The 17174-nt window shown below is 53.1% G+C and overlaps 1 long non-coding RNA gene across 1 annotated transcript in view; it reads right to left on the bottom strand.

Moving 5' to 3' along the window:
• The window catches only part of LOC105087303 (uncharacterized), a 30170-nt gene extending 16837 nt beyond the window's left edge, over positions 1-13333 (bottom strand). Inside the window, exon 1 of the long non-coding RNA XR_837004.3 lies at positions 13206-13333. This is a non-coding gene — a long non-coding RNA (uncharacterized LOC105087303). The remainder of the gene's footprint in view (positions 1-13205) is intronic.
• Positions 13334-17174: the final 3841 nt, after the last annotated feature.

Raw genomic sequence — 17174 nt, 5'->3', positions numbered from 1 at the left:
CCCACTTCAGGTGGGTTTTTTTCTTACTGATTTATTGGAGTTCTTTATATATTCTGGATACTAATTTTTTGATGTTTAAAGTATCTTTTCTCAATCTGACTACTCTTTTCCATTTCATTTGTAAGAGTCTTTGCTAGGCAGAAGTTTTAAATTTCAATCTATTCTGAGGTGACAAAATTCTCCTTTATAGTTTGTAGTTAATACAGCTTGATAAAATTTTTTCTATACTGATGCTATAAAATACTCGTCTGTATTTGTTTTTTTCTGAAAATTAGAAAATGATTTTTCACATTTAGATTTTGATCTCCTTGGATTGTGTGTGTGAGTCAGTGTGAGGAAAAGGCTAAATTTTACTTTTTTTCTACACGGCTAGCCAACTTTCCCAGTACCATTTATAGAATGATTCGTCCATTTATTATTTATATTCATTATTTTTAGAACAATTCATTACACTGATTTGTAATTCTCTCTCTGCTACGTATAAGCTGTGTTTATGGATTTATATTCTATTCTGTGGTTTATTTAACTATTCCTGGAGCAAAACCACCCTGTTTTTAATTATAACAGCTTTGTAACGATTCCTTATACCCGTCGAGGCAAATCTCCCACTTTTGTTCTTTCATTTCAAGATTCCTTGGCTCTTCTCGGCTCTTTCCTCCCTCATTAACTTTAAGATCATCTTATCGAGTCCTGTGAAAAGGCCCTGTGGGATTTCAGTGGGAGCGGCATCAAATCCACAGGCAGAATTTGGGGAGAGTCACTATTTTTAAGACGTGGAGCCCTGCCGTCTACGGATGTAAGATGGCAGCCTCCCTTTACGCCCTTCGCAACCGTGTCACACTCGTCACCATCACTCTAGGGCTGTCTGGGCCGGGTCTCCCAGGGAAAGGGCGCCGTTGCAGAGACGGGGCTAGAAGACCGGCATTTACGAGGCGTTGGTGCCTTCCGGGCTTCTTGAATCTAAAGCCGGCTCTTTCTCTACTTGGATTTTCTCGCAGCCCGTCCGCTCTGTTGGGCCCTCCAGCTGCAACGCCGACAGCGTGCTGACCTCTTGCCTCCAGCTGGCTCTGGTCTACTCCACCAGACTCTTGTCTGTTTGTTCCTGTCCCGCAGAGAGCAGATGCCACCCCCCTCAGCCCCTCCGCTGGCCCTGGACAGAGCCTGCTCCTCACTCTCCACTCTGCTGCCCGGCGGCTCACTGGGCCTTGTCTGTAGGTCTTCCAGGGACACGTGAGCCTGTGTGACCTCCCGCAGTCCTTGGAGCCCCTCGAGTCCTCTGACTGGTCCTCGTCGAGCACCTCTCACTGGGTCTGAGGGGAAGGGGAAGCACCTGCCTCCACGCCCATCTCCAAAGACACCCGCTTTCTTCCAGGCCTCTCCACCTGGGCCCTGGTAGCAGCCCCGCCCAGGGCCGGCACCCGCCAGCTGCCTGCACAGAGCCGGGCTCGCTCACCGGCGCCGTGCTGTGGCGTCCTGTTTGGGTGAAGCCTTTGGCACCAGCATCTGCTCGTGGTCTCTGGACCCTAACTGTTCTGCTAAGCACTCCTTTACTTTCTCCCGCAACAAACAACAAACGTTTATTGAGCCCCTACTATGTGCACAGGTGCTCTGGGACACCTCCCCCCAAATCATCCACTTACTTTTCACAAGCGCCTTTCACTTGTCTATTACACAACAGAAGCTCCATTTAGCACTTTGTTTTAAAGGACCCCAGGTGACCAGAATTGGATTGATCAAAACCCTTGCTTCCTGACACACCCTCCTCTCTGGCCCATGCACAACGCCTTTCTCTCCCCTCTCCTCCTCCCCTCTGTCCTCCCTTCCTTTCTTCTCCTTCTTCCATTTTCTTTCCTTTAATGTAAAAAGCACCTGTGACCCCACCAGCCAACCACAGGCAGGACCTTGGTAACAGCCCACGTCAAGCTCTGCTCCCTAATCCAGGTAACAGTCACCCTGAGATCTGTGTTACCTGCTCTCTTGCTGGCATATTTGGTTGTCCTATATTTGATTTGTTTTCCCAAAAAGCCTATTTTAAAAGTTATCATAAGACCCAGCAATCCCACTCCTGGGCATATATCCAGAGGGAACTCTAATTTGAAAAGACACATGCACCCCAGTGTTCACAGCAGCACTATTTACAGTAGCCAAGACATGGGAACAACCTGAATGTCCATCGACAGATGACTGGATAAAGAAGCTGTAGTATGTTTATACAGTGGAATACTACTCAGCCATAAAAAAGAATAAAATCGTGCTATCTGCAGCAACATGGATGGACCTGGAGATGGTCATGCTAGGTAAGTCAGACAGAAAGACAAATATCATGCTATCACTTATGTGTGGAATCTAAAAAAAATGATACAAATGAAACTTATTTACAGGACAGAAAGAGACTCACAGACATAGAAGACAAACTTATGGTCACCAAAGGGAATGTCGGGGGAGGGATAAATTAGGAGTTTGGGATTAGTGGCTTCAAACTATTATGTATAAAATAGGAAAACAACAAGGTCCTACTGTACAGCACAGGGAACTACATTCAGTATCTTGTAATAACCTATAACGAAAAAGAATACGAAAATGAATGTATATATGTATATATGACTGAATCACTATGCTGTACCCCAGAAACACAACACTGTAGCTAAACTATACTTCAATTTTAAAAAAAGCATATTTTAGATTTTAGTCCTTTTAACTTTATGAAGAGGACAGTATGCTGTGTGTCATCTTTGGAAACTTTCTTTTCTTAATACTATCATGATTAAGTTACATCTATATTATTGTGGCCACTGTAATTAATTTGATTTTTAATATGGTTATATATTGTGTGATATTTACCATTTAAAGTGTACAGATCCAGTGGCATTTAAGTACATTCACAGTGTTGGGCAACCGTCACCACCATCCAAATCCAGAGCTTTTGCACCTTCTCAAGCTGAGACACCAGTCAGTTTGCTTTGACTCTGCTGCGGGAGCACGGCCCCGTCACCCATTCATTCCTGTGTTGATGGACAGCAGGGGGCCCCTCCAGGGTTCCCTGTTGTGAACAGTGCTGCTGTGATGGCTCCTGCAGGGTCCACTGACGAACACGTGTTCACTGCTGAGTGTTAAGTATGTGAACGTTCAGCTTTAGGAGATAAAGTCAAGGGTTCTGCAGAGTGGTTGTGCCAGTCTTCACTCCCCTGAACTGTGCAAGAGACGCCATGGAGCCACGTCCTCACCAACACTTGGGGGCCTGAGACTTTGACAAACGGAGGTACGGAAGCTGTGAAAACCAACTGTTGCTACGTTACAAGTCGGGGAGGAGGAGAGCTTGCTGGGCCCTGCCCTTGGGGTCTCCTTGAACTCTCAACTTTCCAGACCCTTTTATAGACTATTCTTTTTTTTTAAAAGTTTCTTTGTTAAAGTGTAGTTGATTTACAATGTTAGTTTCAGGTGTACAGCAAAGTGATTCAGTTATACATATATACACATATATATTTTCTTTATTCTTTTTATTTTTCTATAATTTTTATTTTATTTTTTAATTCTATTCTGTATTTTAATTTTATATAGATATATAAATTTATTAAAAATTCTATATTTTAATTTTATTCTAGAGACTTTATTCTTGCAGATAACCCCAAAATGACTTTTACTGCCACTGACCTTTCCTCCCACAATTATAAAAATCATACATATAATTTGTAGAAAACTTGAAAAGTACAACAGAAGTCACTTTTGACCTCATAACCGTTTTTAATACTGGTGTGTATAATCTTTACTGCACAAAATTAAAAGTCATACTGTTTGTACTGTTTTGGAAGCTTGTCTTCTCTGCTTAATAGGCAAATAATATTTCTGCTGACTATACCTCAATAAATATTTCTCAGTGTTATTGAATATTATTCTACAAGATAATTTTAAGCAACTGCACATAACCTCATCATTTGAATGCACCATAACCTAACCAACCGTTGGGCCTTAAAAAGGTTTGTACACAACGTATCAACACCTAGCCTCGTCTGTAAGTCGCTGCATGTGTTCATAATTATTTCTTAGTCGAAATACCTAGAAGTGGAATTGCTGAGGATTGTAAATTTTGAAAAGAAGTCTTCCTACCGAACCGACCTTGTTTATCGTATAGCCGTTCATCAGGGTGCGTGTCTACATTAGTCAGAAACATGGGTGTCAGCAAGCAGCGCTCCGGCTAACACGAGGCAGTGGTGTGTCGGTCCTGCACTCTGCAAGAACGTTCCGGCGCGAAGCAGAGAAAACGAGCCTTCGCGTTCACCCGGGGAGACAGCTCCCACTAGACTTCCTGAAATCCTGGCAACAGCCTGGAGGTGCCAGGCCACATGCGTGGGTCCCTGGCAGCGTGGAACCCCATGTTCAGAAGCCTTCACTAAGATGCTTCCCGAGCCCCCTTTTCTCATAAAAACAAGACAAGGGTGTTCTGAACGCTGGCGCATAGGGCCCTTGTTGGGTACTGCGGAAAGGCGGTGAGTTGCTTTAAGTGAGTTCCACGTGAGATGGGCGCGGTCCCAGGAAGGCCTCACCAGCCGGCGAGCAGAGGGCTCCGCTGCGGGAGCAGGGTGATCGCCTATCCTTGACACCCGTGTGGCCATCCTGGTCCCAGACTCCACCCTGCTGAGTCCTCATGGCCTGAGAAGCCAGCAGGACACAATGTACCATCTCACTCAACAAATGAGACTGGGAATCAGAGGTTCGTGATGTCTCTGAGGCGACACAGAGGGGTCAAGTCAAAGACAGCTTTGGACACAGTCCTAGTGCTTTCTCCTGCCCCATGATGTCCTGTGGGACAGACTGGCTGCCAAGTCCTAGACCAGGCTCCGGTGTCGGCCCACGGACTCCAGAGCTGGGGGACGAGGGGCTGAGAGTGCCCCGCAACCTTTTGGAAGAAGGGACTCGGGTCTTTGGACACTTAGCACCAGTGACCTAGGGAAGGACCCCACTGGCTCTTAGGGGACATTATCCCAAGGAAGGGGTCGGGTGACAAGTTACTCACTGTGTGGCCTTAGGCAAGTGCGTCCCTCCCAGGCCCTCAGTCTCCTGTTCTAGAAATGGGTGCTGGATCAGCAGGGCTCTGAAGGCTCCTCTGGGGCAGAACCCCTCAGGCTGCGCTCCACCGGGGGGCCCACCCTGCGTCGTGGGGGCCCTGCGGGGTCTCCATGCAGGCCTCTCACCGCTGCCAGGGGCCTTCGCACTGCCTCGGGCTCCGCGCCTGAGGCCGGCGATGTGGTCCTGTGGCCCCAGGGCTCCCATCTGTGGAGACGGCCCAGGGGCCTGCCCTGCCTGCCAGGTGGGGGCCTGGCCGGGGCGCCCTCTCCCCCGCGGCCCCGCACCACCCTGCGCCGCCTTCAAAGCTCCCAGGGAGCCTTCAGCGCAGGCCCGGCCTAGGCGGCCGCATCTGGGCCTGCCCTCCACTCCCTGACGTGGGATGAGCGGGTGGTGCGGCCGCCTCCACCTCCGGCCTCGTTCTGCGCCCGCGGGTTTCACAGAGCAGCAGAGCCGGGGGAGCTCTGGTTCAAACCAAGCTCGAGCTGCGAGAGAGAACAGCTGGGCCTGGGGCCTTGCTCCGCGCTCCCCGCCTCCTGCGGCCTCCTGCCTGCCGCCTGCAGTTGGTGACCCGTGGGCCGGGCCTCGGCCGGGCCCCTTCTCTGCTAGTAACAGGGCTCCACTAAACTGGCCTGAGCAGGACGGCGACCTGGTTGAGGGAGCAGAGCGGGCGGGTCGGGCAGCGCAGGGCTGCGGACTTTCACAAAGGCCTGAAGCCAGCAGTGTCCGGGCCCCTCCCCACCTCCCCACCTCTCTGTCTCTCTGTCTCCTGCTCCCTCTGACTTTATTTCTCTCACATTTCGGCCGTCTGATCCTGCAAGCACTTGGCCCTGGCCATTCGACGCACTGAATGTGGTGGTTGCTGACAGACCAAATCTGCTCTCTGGGATGTGTCTTCGACTCTGCCTGCCTTCCGGGTCCACATTCTGGACAAGAGACGGTCGGCAGTGCTCAGAGTATCGCACGTTCTTGTGCTGCTGGTCGGCTCCGCCCGGCCTGTCCTGTGAGAAAGCAGAAGGGAGTGTCTGCGAGGAAGAAACAGGCTCACAGGCATAGAAGACAGACCTACGGTGACCAAAGAGGAAAGGGAGGCAGGGAGGGACGAGCTGGGGGATTAACAGACCCAGACTACTGCACAGAAAGCAGAGAAGCAACAGGGTTTACTGTGTAACCCAGAGAACTATGTTCAATGTCTTGCAATAACCTATAATGGAAAACCATCTGAAAAAATACACATGTATAACTGAATCACCTTGCTGTACACCTGAAACACAACACTGCAAATCAACTGTCCTTCAATTAAAAAACAAAGCGATGACGCTATAGGTGTAACCCTGAATTCTCTCCAATCTGTACAACTAAATAAACCATTCCCAAACTTTGACACCTTATGGTCAGTAACAAATCATTTGCTCCATGCTTCACAGCCGATCACTGCCTGCTGGAGGGTCAGTGCACCTCACCCCTGAACTCTCCTTTCAGGGAACTGAAGTCTGAGTACAAACTGAGGGATGGGAGGATGGGTCCCGGCGTCGGCCTCTAAGTACTAAAACTTTGCATTTTAAATTGCACGTGGATGGCGTGTGCGTGTGCGCACGTGTGCATTCTGAGACAGCCTGGAAGAGTTGGTAAATCCTCCCCCCGACCTCTGGCCACTTCCCTGGTGCAGCTGGGGGGCAGGTGCTGCAACTTCAGAGCAGAGGGAACCAATCACAGTGTTTTTCCCCTCTGTCTTCTCCTTCCAGGAAACTCGCCTCTAGTCTGCTTTGTGATCACCCTGCTTATCGCTGCACACAAGCTGGGGCTGTTCCTCTCTGGTTTCTCCTTTCAGCGAGTCTCCCTCCCCACCTCCTTTCATTTTCATTGCTTGGTATTTAGCCCCAGGCGGTTAAGAAAATCTGCGCTGCGTGCAGCCACCCAAGCCCGGCCCCTTGTTTCGGGTTGATCTTGGTGTGCGGGCGGCATCCTCCCAGCCCTTTGGAGCATTAACAGGCTGGATGATCGTCTCCCGGTCTGCAGACAGAGCAGATCCTGTGTCTGAAAGTTTGAGCTGAAGGGTCCCAGGAAGGCCTCTGCCAGTCCCCATCCCAGCCTTGCACTCTCTTTTTCAGAGACTGAGATTCGCATTTATTCATTCATTCATTCATTCAACAAACACTTATGGAGTACCTGCAGCCGGTCAGATCTGTGGTTGGTGAATGAAAGGATCCATGGCCCCTGCTGCCTCTTTCTAGTTGTAAAAGCCTGCAGAGCGGGCTGCCCATGCCCTCTTTCATGACCTGATTAGTGTGATGGATTTCTGGCTGTTGCAGAATTTCCACAGCAGAACAGAACCCAGGCTGGGGCAGGGGCCAGCAGGCTGTAATGATGAGATTAGGGGTGGGGGGTCTGCAGCCGTGGATGAAGGGCTGGGAAGTCAGAAGAGGGCACGGGAGTGCAAGGCCCCTGGCAGGGTGTGTGGTCCCTGTAGTTAGAGAAAACGGAGGCAGAAAAGGCCTTTGAGATAACTGACTTGATCTCTTTCATTTTCATCTTGAGGACAACGGGACTGAGGGCAGGCCCTGCTGGTGAGGCGTGCTACCTGCTCGCTGCCCTGAGCACTCTGGCATCGCACGTCAAAGTCCCTCTGGCTCACGTAGCTGGCGTCTTCTTTGTTCACACACCTCAATTACGCTCAGCCCAGCTGCCGGGAGAGCCGTGAACAGAAAGGTCAGGCGTATGGTGCCCCCGGCTGGCGCTGACTCCATGTGTCGGCCCACAGTGCCCCGGCTGTGGGCTCTGAATGAACAGGACTGTGGGCTTCTACCTGGGCGCCAGGTGCAAGGGTCCCTGTGCAGCCCAGCACTTAGATGGCTTGGGGCCAAAGGCGGCTCCAACTACCATGGGGAGTGGCTGGATCTTGAGACTTGGTCCAGAGCCTCCTCGGAGCCTGGGCCAGAGGGAGGACTCTGTGCCTCCCTGAGCACGGCAGGCTGATTTCAGGTCCCGACCGGCCTGCTGCAGTCACGGCCTTCCCCTGGCCTTTCCTGCTGGTGCTCCGGGCTGGTGGCCGGAAACTCTTGCTCAGCCCCGTCGCTCCCCACGCGCACGGCCCTGGTCCTGCCTCGTCTCCCTCGCTCGGCCGGCTGTGTCGTCCACGCTGGTGCCGCTGCTCCGGGAGCTGGAGCAAGAAGGTCTCGGGAGTGTCCCTCGGGAGGGGGCTGCCTGGAGGAGGGTGGCCAATTCCTAGGGCTGCTGTAACAGGGCGCCACGAACCAAGAGGGCTTAACGTGGATTCTCTCACAGCTCTGGAGGCTGGAAGTCCAAAATCAAGGTGTCGGCAGGACCACACCTTCTCTGAAGATCTAGGCAAGGACCCGTCCCCTGCTCTTAGGGGGTTTGCCGGCGATCCCTGGGTCTCCTTGGCCTTCAGCCTCTGCCTCCCTCGGCACAGAGCCGTCTTCGCCTGCTGTGTCTCCACGTCCCCTCCCCTCTTCTTGTAAGGACACCTGTCGTATTAGAGTAATGGTCACCCTGCTCCAGTGTGACCTACCTCAACCCATAGCACCTGCAATGACCCTGTTTCCAAATAAGGTCACGTTCTGAGGTTTGGGGGTGGTTAGGACCTCAGCGTATCTTTTGGGGGGACACCATTCAATCCACAAGCCCTGACAAGTACAGCTCCCTGAGTGGGGAGGGGATGTGGGTGGAGGTTATGCCCAGGAGGCAGCCTCCCCTTGGAGCTGTGCTCCGCATGACAGCGGCGGGGGGAGGGGGCTTGGCAGCGAGTGAGCTTTAAGGGGAGGGGCAGAAAGCGCCCCCACATTCCTCTTCAACAGCATATGTCAGCAGGTGACGTTTCCAGGATATGACTGTGTCAGAAGCTCCGGGCTGTGGGTCACTATCATTCTGGAGTAATAAATAAAAGACTGCTTTCAATTACTCCTGTGAAATTGCCCGACCAAGGTGTGATTAAATATTCATTATGTCAAAAGAGGCATTTCCTCGAATATAGATCTACGTTAAATTTAGCTGGCAACCGGCGGGCGGGATGGTGCTGGTAGATTTCTTGTGATGGGGGGCTTGTCGCGGTTTCTCCGTCTCTGCTCTCTCCAGTCCTCTCCAGGGCCCTGCCTCTGTCTTGGCCGAACTGTCTCTATGCCATTTCTAAAAAATTGTGGTGAATTTCACACAACATACACTTGACCATTTTAACATGTGAATTCAGCGGCATTTAGCACATTCACCATGCTGTGCGACCACCAGCCCTCTCCAGTTCCTCCCGCAGCAGAACTCCCCGGACACGTGAAGCCGTCTCTCCCGCACGCCTTTCCCCTTTTGTCTCCTGGTGACCACTAATCTGCTCTCTGTCTCTGCGGATCTGCTCGGATATTTCATATCAAGGGAATCGTGTAACATACGACCTTCTGTGTCTGGCTTCTTTCACTCATGTTTTCAAGATCTGTCCAAACTGTGACTTGCATCAGTGCTCCGTTTCAGTTTATGGCTGAATAGTATCCCATTGTATGGATGTGCCACAATGTGCTTATAAATTCATCTGCAGATGGACACTGGGTTGTTTCCACCTTTTGGCTGTTATAATTGATGCTGCTGTGAACATGCATGTGTTATGTGGACATAGGTCTTCATTCCTCTTGGGTCTACACTAAGAGTGAAGTGCTGGGTCCTATGTCAGTTCTACGTTTAACCTTCTGAGGAGCTGCCATGCTCTTTTCCACAGACGCTGGACCATTTCACAACCCACGCCCCAAGCCATGTTACGAGGGTTTGTATTTCCATTGCCAGATCCAGTGCCATGAAGAGTTCCCCTGTGCTTTCTTCTGCTGGCTTTATAAAGTTCTGGCCTTACATTGAGGTTGTCAATCTATTTGAGTTAATTTTTGAATGTGGCGTGAGGTAGGGGTCCAGCCTCCCTCTTCTGCACGTGGACACCCAGTTGTCCCGGGACCACTTGTTGAAGAGCCCACTCTCCCCCACTGACCGGCCTTGGCACCCTTGTAAAACTTCTGCGTCAGTCTTTGTCTCTTCCTGTTTCTCTGCCTCCCCGTCTCCACCTCGCTCACATCTCACGGACTCACAATTACCGTCCCCATTGTCATTGACGCCAGCGTTCCACGTGGAAGGGAAACGATGGGATGTGGCTGTGGCCGGGGAAAGCTGCCAGCCAGACGCAGAGACGGATGGTGAGGGAGGACTGAGGCTGGCACTTGCCAGCCGGGTGCTCTGGCACAGAGAGGCAGAGGGGACGCGGGGCGGGGGTGGCAGAGGAGGGTGGGGCTGGCTCCCCTTCTAAAACCGGGTCAGGACTCCTGTACGTGTTTGTGCGTTACTTGATTACATTCTGAGTCCACCCCTGGATGTGCCCTCTCCGACAGATGCTACGGAAAACTAACCGCAGCACAGCAGCAGGTGACGGGGCTTTCCCAGTGTTTTCCCTGCTCTCTCGTTCCCTCGTCTGTAACTGCCTCACTGTTCAGGGTGGCCGCCCAGCACTCTGGGCAGCTAAACTTCAGGGATTCTTTTAAATCCAGACCAGGTGTGCCACTTACTAGCCTAGCTAGGGGCGAGGAACACCCCACCCTCTGGGATTCGGTTTCCTCATTTGTAAAAGGAGCAACGGTTGTGAAAGCACTTTACAAACTGCAGCGCAAGGGGTTACTATTGTAATAATTATCGTACAAGTACTTTACTGTTGTTTTAAACTCACAAAGGTTGACTAAAGGAGTGACAAGTTGCAGAAAATCCTGGAGCGTTCTCCTTGGGTGAGCAAGGAGGCTGCAGAGGGTCCACCCTCATGCCGCCAGAGCCCGGTGACTCCGCCACGTCCCCACCGCCTGCCCAGCCTCCGACTTCCTCCGCACTCGCAGGGCCCGGGAGGGCATCAAGTCTCACCCACTTGCTTTACAGACCTGGCCAGGGTCCCTCCAGCACCAGTGACAGAGCCCAGCCTCCCACCCAGGGTCTAGGCAGGGGCCCCTCTGCCTCTTTAGACAGTTCCCTGGCGGTTCTACTCAGCTTCACAAAGCATTGCTTTACGTTTTGGGAAGCTGGCATCTCCCAGGGTACAGAAAAGAGCTGGGCTCTCTGTGGGGCCGAGAAGCCCAGTAAGAGCCCAAGGGCTGCTCCCTCCTCCAACTGTAGCTGGAGGGGAGTTACTTTAGTGAGAACATGTCTAGGGCTCAGGGTATTTGTCTTTTAGTAAAATATTCTAGACACGCAAAACCATATACCCACCACCCAGCGTAGAGACAAACAGGAAAAAACGAATGCAGCAAAGTCTCGGGACACATAACCGACAAGCGAAAAACCAGTTGCACTTGTACCCGCTCAATGAACAATCCGGAAAGAAAATAAGGACACAATTTCTTTAAAACAGCATCAAAAGGAATAAAATGCTTAGGAACAAACTTAACCAGGAGCAAAAGACTCATATTCTGAAAACAACAAAACCTAGCTGAGAGACATTAAAGGAGGTGTCAGTAAATACAGAGGCGTCCCACGTTCACGCGCTAGGAGACTCAGCATTACTGTTAAAATGTCACCACCACCCAAAGTGCCCTGTAGATTCAGTGCAATTCCTACCAAAGTCCCAATGATGGCCTTTTGCAGAAACAGAAAAAGCCAACCTAAAATTTAAATAGAATCTCTGGGGGGACCCCAAATAGCCCAAACAATCTTGAAAAAGAGGAACAAAGTTGGAGATCTCACACCGTCTGATTCCAAAACTTACTTCAAAGCATGTGTGGTGCTGGCGTAAAGGCAGGCACATAGACTGATGGTCTAGAATAGGAAGCCCAGAAAAAAACTCTGGGGGATACAGTCAAATGATTTTTGACAAGGGACGTTGGCTATCCACATGCAAAAGAATGAAGCTGCCCTTTCACCTTACACCACCTACAAAAATTAAATCAAAACAGGGTAAGATCTAAATGTGAAATCTAAAACTATAACGCTTGTAGAAAAAAAAGCAAGGAAGAAAAGTTACCAGACATTGGATTTGGCAAAGGTTTCTTGGCTATGACACCAAAATCACAGGCAATAAAAGACAAAAGTAGGTAAGGTGGACTTCATCAAAATTAAACATTTTGGGCATCAAAGGACACTGCCAACAGGGTGAAAAGGCAGCCCACGGAATGGGAGAAAATATTTGCAAGTCGCATATTTAATAAGGATTAACATCCACAATGTGTAAAGAATTCCTACAACCCACGCGCTACATTAAATGGGCAAAGGCCTTGAATAGATGTGTCTTCACAGAAGACGTACAAATGACCAACAGACACGTGGAAAATCCTCAACATCCCGCGTTACTGGGGAAATACACATCAAACCCGCGTGTTACGTGTCTGTTAGAGTGGCAGGTTTATATATTAAACAAAGCCAGAAAGTAAGCGTTGACAAGGGCGTGGGGAAGTTGGCACCCACGCCCGCGGCAGGTGGGAACGCAAAGTGGTGCGGCCAGCGTGAAGAACAGGATTCTCGCGGGACTCAGCGATTCCACGCCGGGTACACGCACCCAGGAGGAGTGAGAGCAAGGGTAAGACACGCATCACATTTCCAAGACTTACCATGCGGAGGGCAGAGGCGCTGGTTAATAATCATACAGACTGATTACATGTTGACATAATAGTGCTTTGAATGTATCGGGTTAAATAAAAATATTTTAACGTTCATTTCACCTTTTTACCTTTTAGCCCTCTCTTTAATGAGGCTGTTGGAAAACGCCCAACCAAGCGTGTGGCTCGCACTGCGGCTGTGTTGGGTGGTGCCGGCCTGGAGCTTGCGGAGGAAGCTCAGAGGAGCGAGAGCCCTGCGCAGCTAGCGGGCGGCAGAACCAGCATCCCCGGAGACCCCCGAAGGTTGAGTTCTCTCTTCTCGGTTAACTGGGAACCCGTGTTGGTTTGCGCTCGGGCCTCTAACAAAGCCCGCCTGGGGGGAGGCACTGGGGGGAGACAGGCCGGGCGGCGGGGCTGCAAAGCTCCGCACCCCGCTGCACGGCCGCCAACACGGTCCGGCAGGGAGCTCCGCTTTTCCGCTGTTTCCTTCACACTCTGGCCCAAGGCTTCCACGTGTGCGCACAGCTCCTACGTAGAAGGCTGAAAACCGCCGGTGAAGACGGGAGCCTCTGGCCCCCGCATGCTTACCGGCTGCTTGACGCCGGGCGCGCGAGCTGCCCTGAGCCGCAGTCTCACCGTCTGTAAAGTGGGCGCTGGTGTCAGCTGTCCTGAAAGAGCGCGACAGCAACGAGAGGACGGAGCACGCGCGGCGGCCGTGACGCCCGCTCCCGCGACGCCTCAGGGCTGCCCCAGACTCGGCGCCGACCCCGTGCGCGCGCGGGTGCGCGTCCGTGCGTGGGTGTGCGTGCGCGCGCGTGCGTGTGCGCGTGCGTGTGCGCAGGGGGCGGGGGGGAGCGTCTCCGGGTGTGAGGCGAGCGGTGACCTTCGCCCTCACAGCCTCTCGCCTCCTGCCCCCCCTCATCCTCAGGACTGTCTGTTTCAGCGGCGGCTTCACACCCACCTGGAGCCGGCGAAGGACTCGGGAGGATGCGGGCGAAGCGGGGGCGGCTGAGCGGGTGACCCCAAACGCCGCCCAGGCGACTGTGTTGCGTCGCGTGGGCTTTTCCTTTGCCCAGCCGGTGAGAAGCGGAGGCCTGCAGGGGGCAGCACCTGGCTAGTTCTCCACCCGTGAGTGAAGGGGGCTGGCTTGGGGGCTCCCGGGCTTTGCGAGGAGTCGGCTCCTTTCCCGGCATGGGGGACATTGGGGTTTCTGCAGGGAGCCTCAGTTCTGGTGTGGAGGTGCTCTTGACTATGCCCTGCAAGGCAGTGATGCTGGTAAAACCGGGGTCCTGGGCTTCCCGGTCTCCAGGTCCCTGTGGTTCCAGCCAACCTCAAGGACCCACTTATAAAACCTCCCAGCTTCAGACCTGAGAGGGACCGAGAGGGAGCTCTACCTCGAACACATCACTGCAACCTGGCGGGGCAGGTGTGCGTGTGTCCCCCATCCGACAGAAGGGAAGACAGAGGCTCAGCCAGGTGAAGTGACTTTCTAGGTCCCGCAGATAGGAAGTGATAATTAGGCACATTTCTTCTGTTTGCAGGCAAGAGAAATGACTAGTTAGCTTAAGCCAAGGGGAGGATTGTGGATCCTGGGACATCTTGCAGAATGGCAAGAGAATTGGCTGCCTTGGCCCAGAAGAGGGGGGCCCCGGGGCTTCTTAAGAACCACAGCAGCAGGTGGTGGCCCTCCCTCTCCTGGAGGCGCCTGCCTGACCGACCAAGCTCCTCCCAGGCCTTGTATCTCTCAGGTTTAAAACCCAGGTTCCCAGGAGAGAGGTTCTGAATGGACCTGCCTGGATCCCTCAGCCGAGGTCAGGGGTCAGCGTCACAGTGCAGATGAGGAGGAATTGCTTCAGGTCCTGCAGGGAAGCCTGGGCACAGGGGTGCACACCTGGCCTCTGCTGGTCCCGTGACTCTCAGCCGGGCCTTTGCTCTGTCGCACACGGCACTCCCAGGTAGCTGCAGCCTGATCCTGGGGATGGCCGGCCAAGGATGCTGAAGGTGCTCTTTCCATTTTAATAAAGGATGTCCAGAGACCAAAGGCCTTTGAGTCCTAAAAGACTGATTCTCCCAAACGATGGAAATTGGAGGCACCGAAGCAGATGGGGCATCAGCGATAAGGCGCCCACTCCTGGTCCCTCCTGCCGCGCCCTACAAGGGTGCCTCCGAGGCGCCGAGTTCCCATTTGCTTTATGTCTCCTTGGTCCCCCAACTCCTTTCCATCTCCCTCTCCAAGGGTTTGGTAATATGTTGTCTAGACACCACTGCCGCTGTCTCTCCTCCATTAATCCATTTTAATTGGAAAGTTATCATAATGCAAACTCTCCTTGGTATTATTTGCAGCTCTGCGTTATTAGAACTTCACCAACTCGCTTTCCCAGCAAATTAAACTTGCTATGGAAGCAATGAGATCAGCTGCTCATATTAAATCAGGCTGTGTGCTGCTGAGCGGGGCTGGGAGCGAGGCTTCCTCGGCTGGGTGGGGTGCGCGGCTGGAGGCGGCTACAATGGCACCACTGTTTCTGGGCTGGGGATTTGGCCTCGGTGCCCGGTTCTCCTCTTTTTGGCTGAGCACTGTGTGTCGGCAATTAGAGATGGAAAGAAAGAGGGGACAAAAAAAAAAAAAAAACCTCTGGTGGTATCTGGCCTCTCATCCCAAACCTGGGGCAAATGGCAGCGATCAGAACGTTCACAGGCCTGACACCTGACAGGTGACAAGGCACATTTGGCGAGTCCCTGGAACACCGGGAAGCAGAGCGTTCATCCCTTCGCACAGAGTGGGAAACCAAGGCACCAGGAGGGTGACAGGGCCCGCCCCGGGCCCGCAGGAGCCCTGTGTCCCTGCTCGCGCAGCCCCTGTAGTGGAGCGGGGGCTCCATGCCAGGCCCTCTGCACCTGAGGCCACGCCGCCCCCAGGGGCAAAACCTGGACCAAAGTAAGTAACTCCTCCTTAGGGCGCATCTGGGACTGACGCGTGTTTGGCTGACGATGAGGTAAGCAGTTAACACAGTGGCCGGGCCTCGCCGTCTTCCTCTCCCTCTTCGCCCGTTTCATCAAACAAGACATAGACACCCCCGCCTGCTGGCCCAGCAGCCCCTCCTCGAATTCATGGCCCCTGGAAACGCACGTGTGTTAGGGCAGAAACGTGCCCAGCCCCAGAGGAAGACGTCACGGAGAGACGCAGCCCAGAGAGGAGCGGGCCGGCCGGAGTCACACCAGGGCCACGGCAGAGCCGCGCCGGGTCTCGGACGCTGGCCTGAGGTCAGGCTGCCTCCCTCAGGAGGGGGTGCTCCTGGGCTGTTCTGGCCACAGGACCCATTACTGATGCTACAAATTGAATGAAATAGCTGCTTGGTTACAAATTAATAACGGATTTGTTAGTCATTAAGGCAGCATTGTTTAATAAAATTAGTTCAGCTGAGCGTAATTACCTTCATATAAAATTCCCCCTTAAAAATTAGTTTGATAAATCTAAGCCAATTAGGTGGCATAGAGACTGGGCTGCAGGGGTTTGGCTCTGAGCTTGGCTTGGGTCCCTGCAGTGATGTCCTGGGGCGGGAGCTCAGTTCCCGAGCCCTCTGGGCCATGCCCCCGGGGACCTCTTGAAGGCCCAGTGGAGAGCGTGGAGCTCCGCCTCTCCAAGACAAGACGCGCAGGGCCGTGGGTGGACCTCCCGCTAAGTCCGAAGCATTGCTCCTCCTAAGGAGGCCCGCCGCCATTTCTCTCCAGCCTCACCCGTCCAGCCCTGCACGCTCACTCCTGGACTCGGGGTATCCAGGTCATTTCTCCCTCAAAGGCTTTCAGGGCCTCCCTGTCACCCACAACCCACTATCCCAAACCTTAACCTTATTGTTCAAGGCCCTGCGAATCTGACCTCGTGGTCACTTGGGGGAACTGGTAACCAAATCAGGGGTCAGGAGACTGAGGTCTCAGGCCCAGGCTGGGTGCTTTCAGCGGACACCTTCACCTGTTGGGGCTTCCATTTACTCCCCGAGAAAGTGGGAAACAGTCGTTTCCTTCTCGGGGGCTGTGAGGATGGCAGGAGAGGAGGACTCCTGTGCTCTGTAAACCGCAGACCCCGCTGAGGCCTCCCTCTGCCCTCTCCCCTCCTGACCAGCTGGCCGGCTTCTGCAGCCTGGCCACTCAGCTCACCACCATTCTGGGCTCCCTTGCTGCTGGAGCCGCAAGCCCTTTCTGGAACACCCTGCCGCCCCTCTCCCGCTGGCTGGCTGGGCTGTAAGTCTCAGCCCACGCCCTCCTTCCCATATGCTTGTCCCACTCGCTCTGCTGGCCCCGAGCCTTATCCCCGAGCCTGGCCTGGGGGCTGTGTCCCCAGCCAGGAGTGGGGGTAGGTCCGTGGAATCACACCTCCCGTGTGTAGCTTACAAGACTTGAAACGTGAATATTATGCCATCGCTTCTTGTAGTGAGTCTTTGAAAAACCTGCAGGAGGATCAAAAGACGCCTCCTCTGGATGGGCCCTCAGAGCCCAGCAGTTCCCGTCCTCGCTCACGGACGGGGACACGGAAGCCCAGAGACCCTTAGTGGCGGGGCCAGG

The sequence above is a fragment of the Camelus dromedarius genome, chromosome 29 (genome assembly GCF_036321535.1).
Source record: "Camelus dromedarius isolate mCamDro1 chromosome 29, mCamDro1.pat, whole genome shotgun sequence".
NCBI lineage: Eukaryota > Metazoa > Chordata > Mammalia > Artiodactyla > Camelidae > Camelus > Camelus dromedarius.
This window is presented reverse-complemented; position numbering and strand designations above follow the sequence as displayed.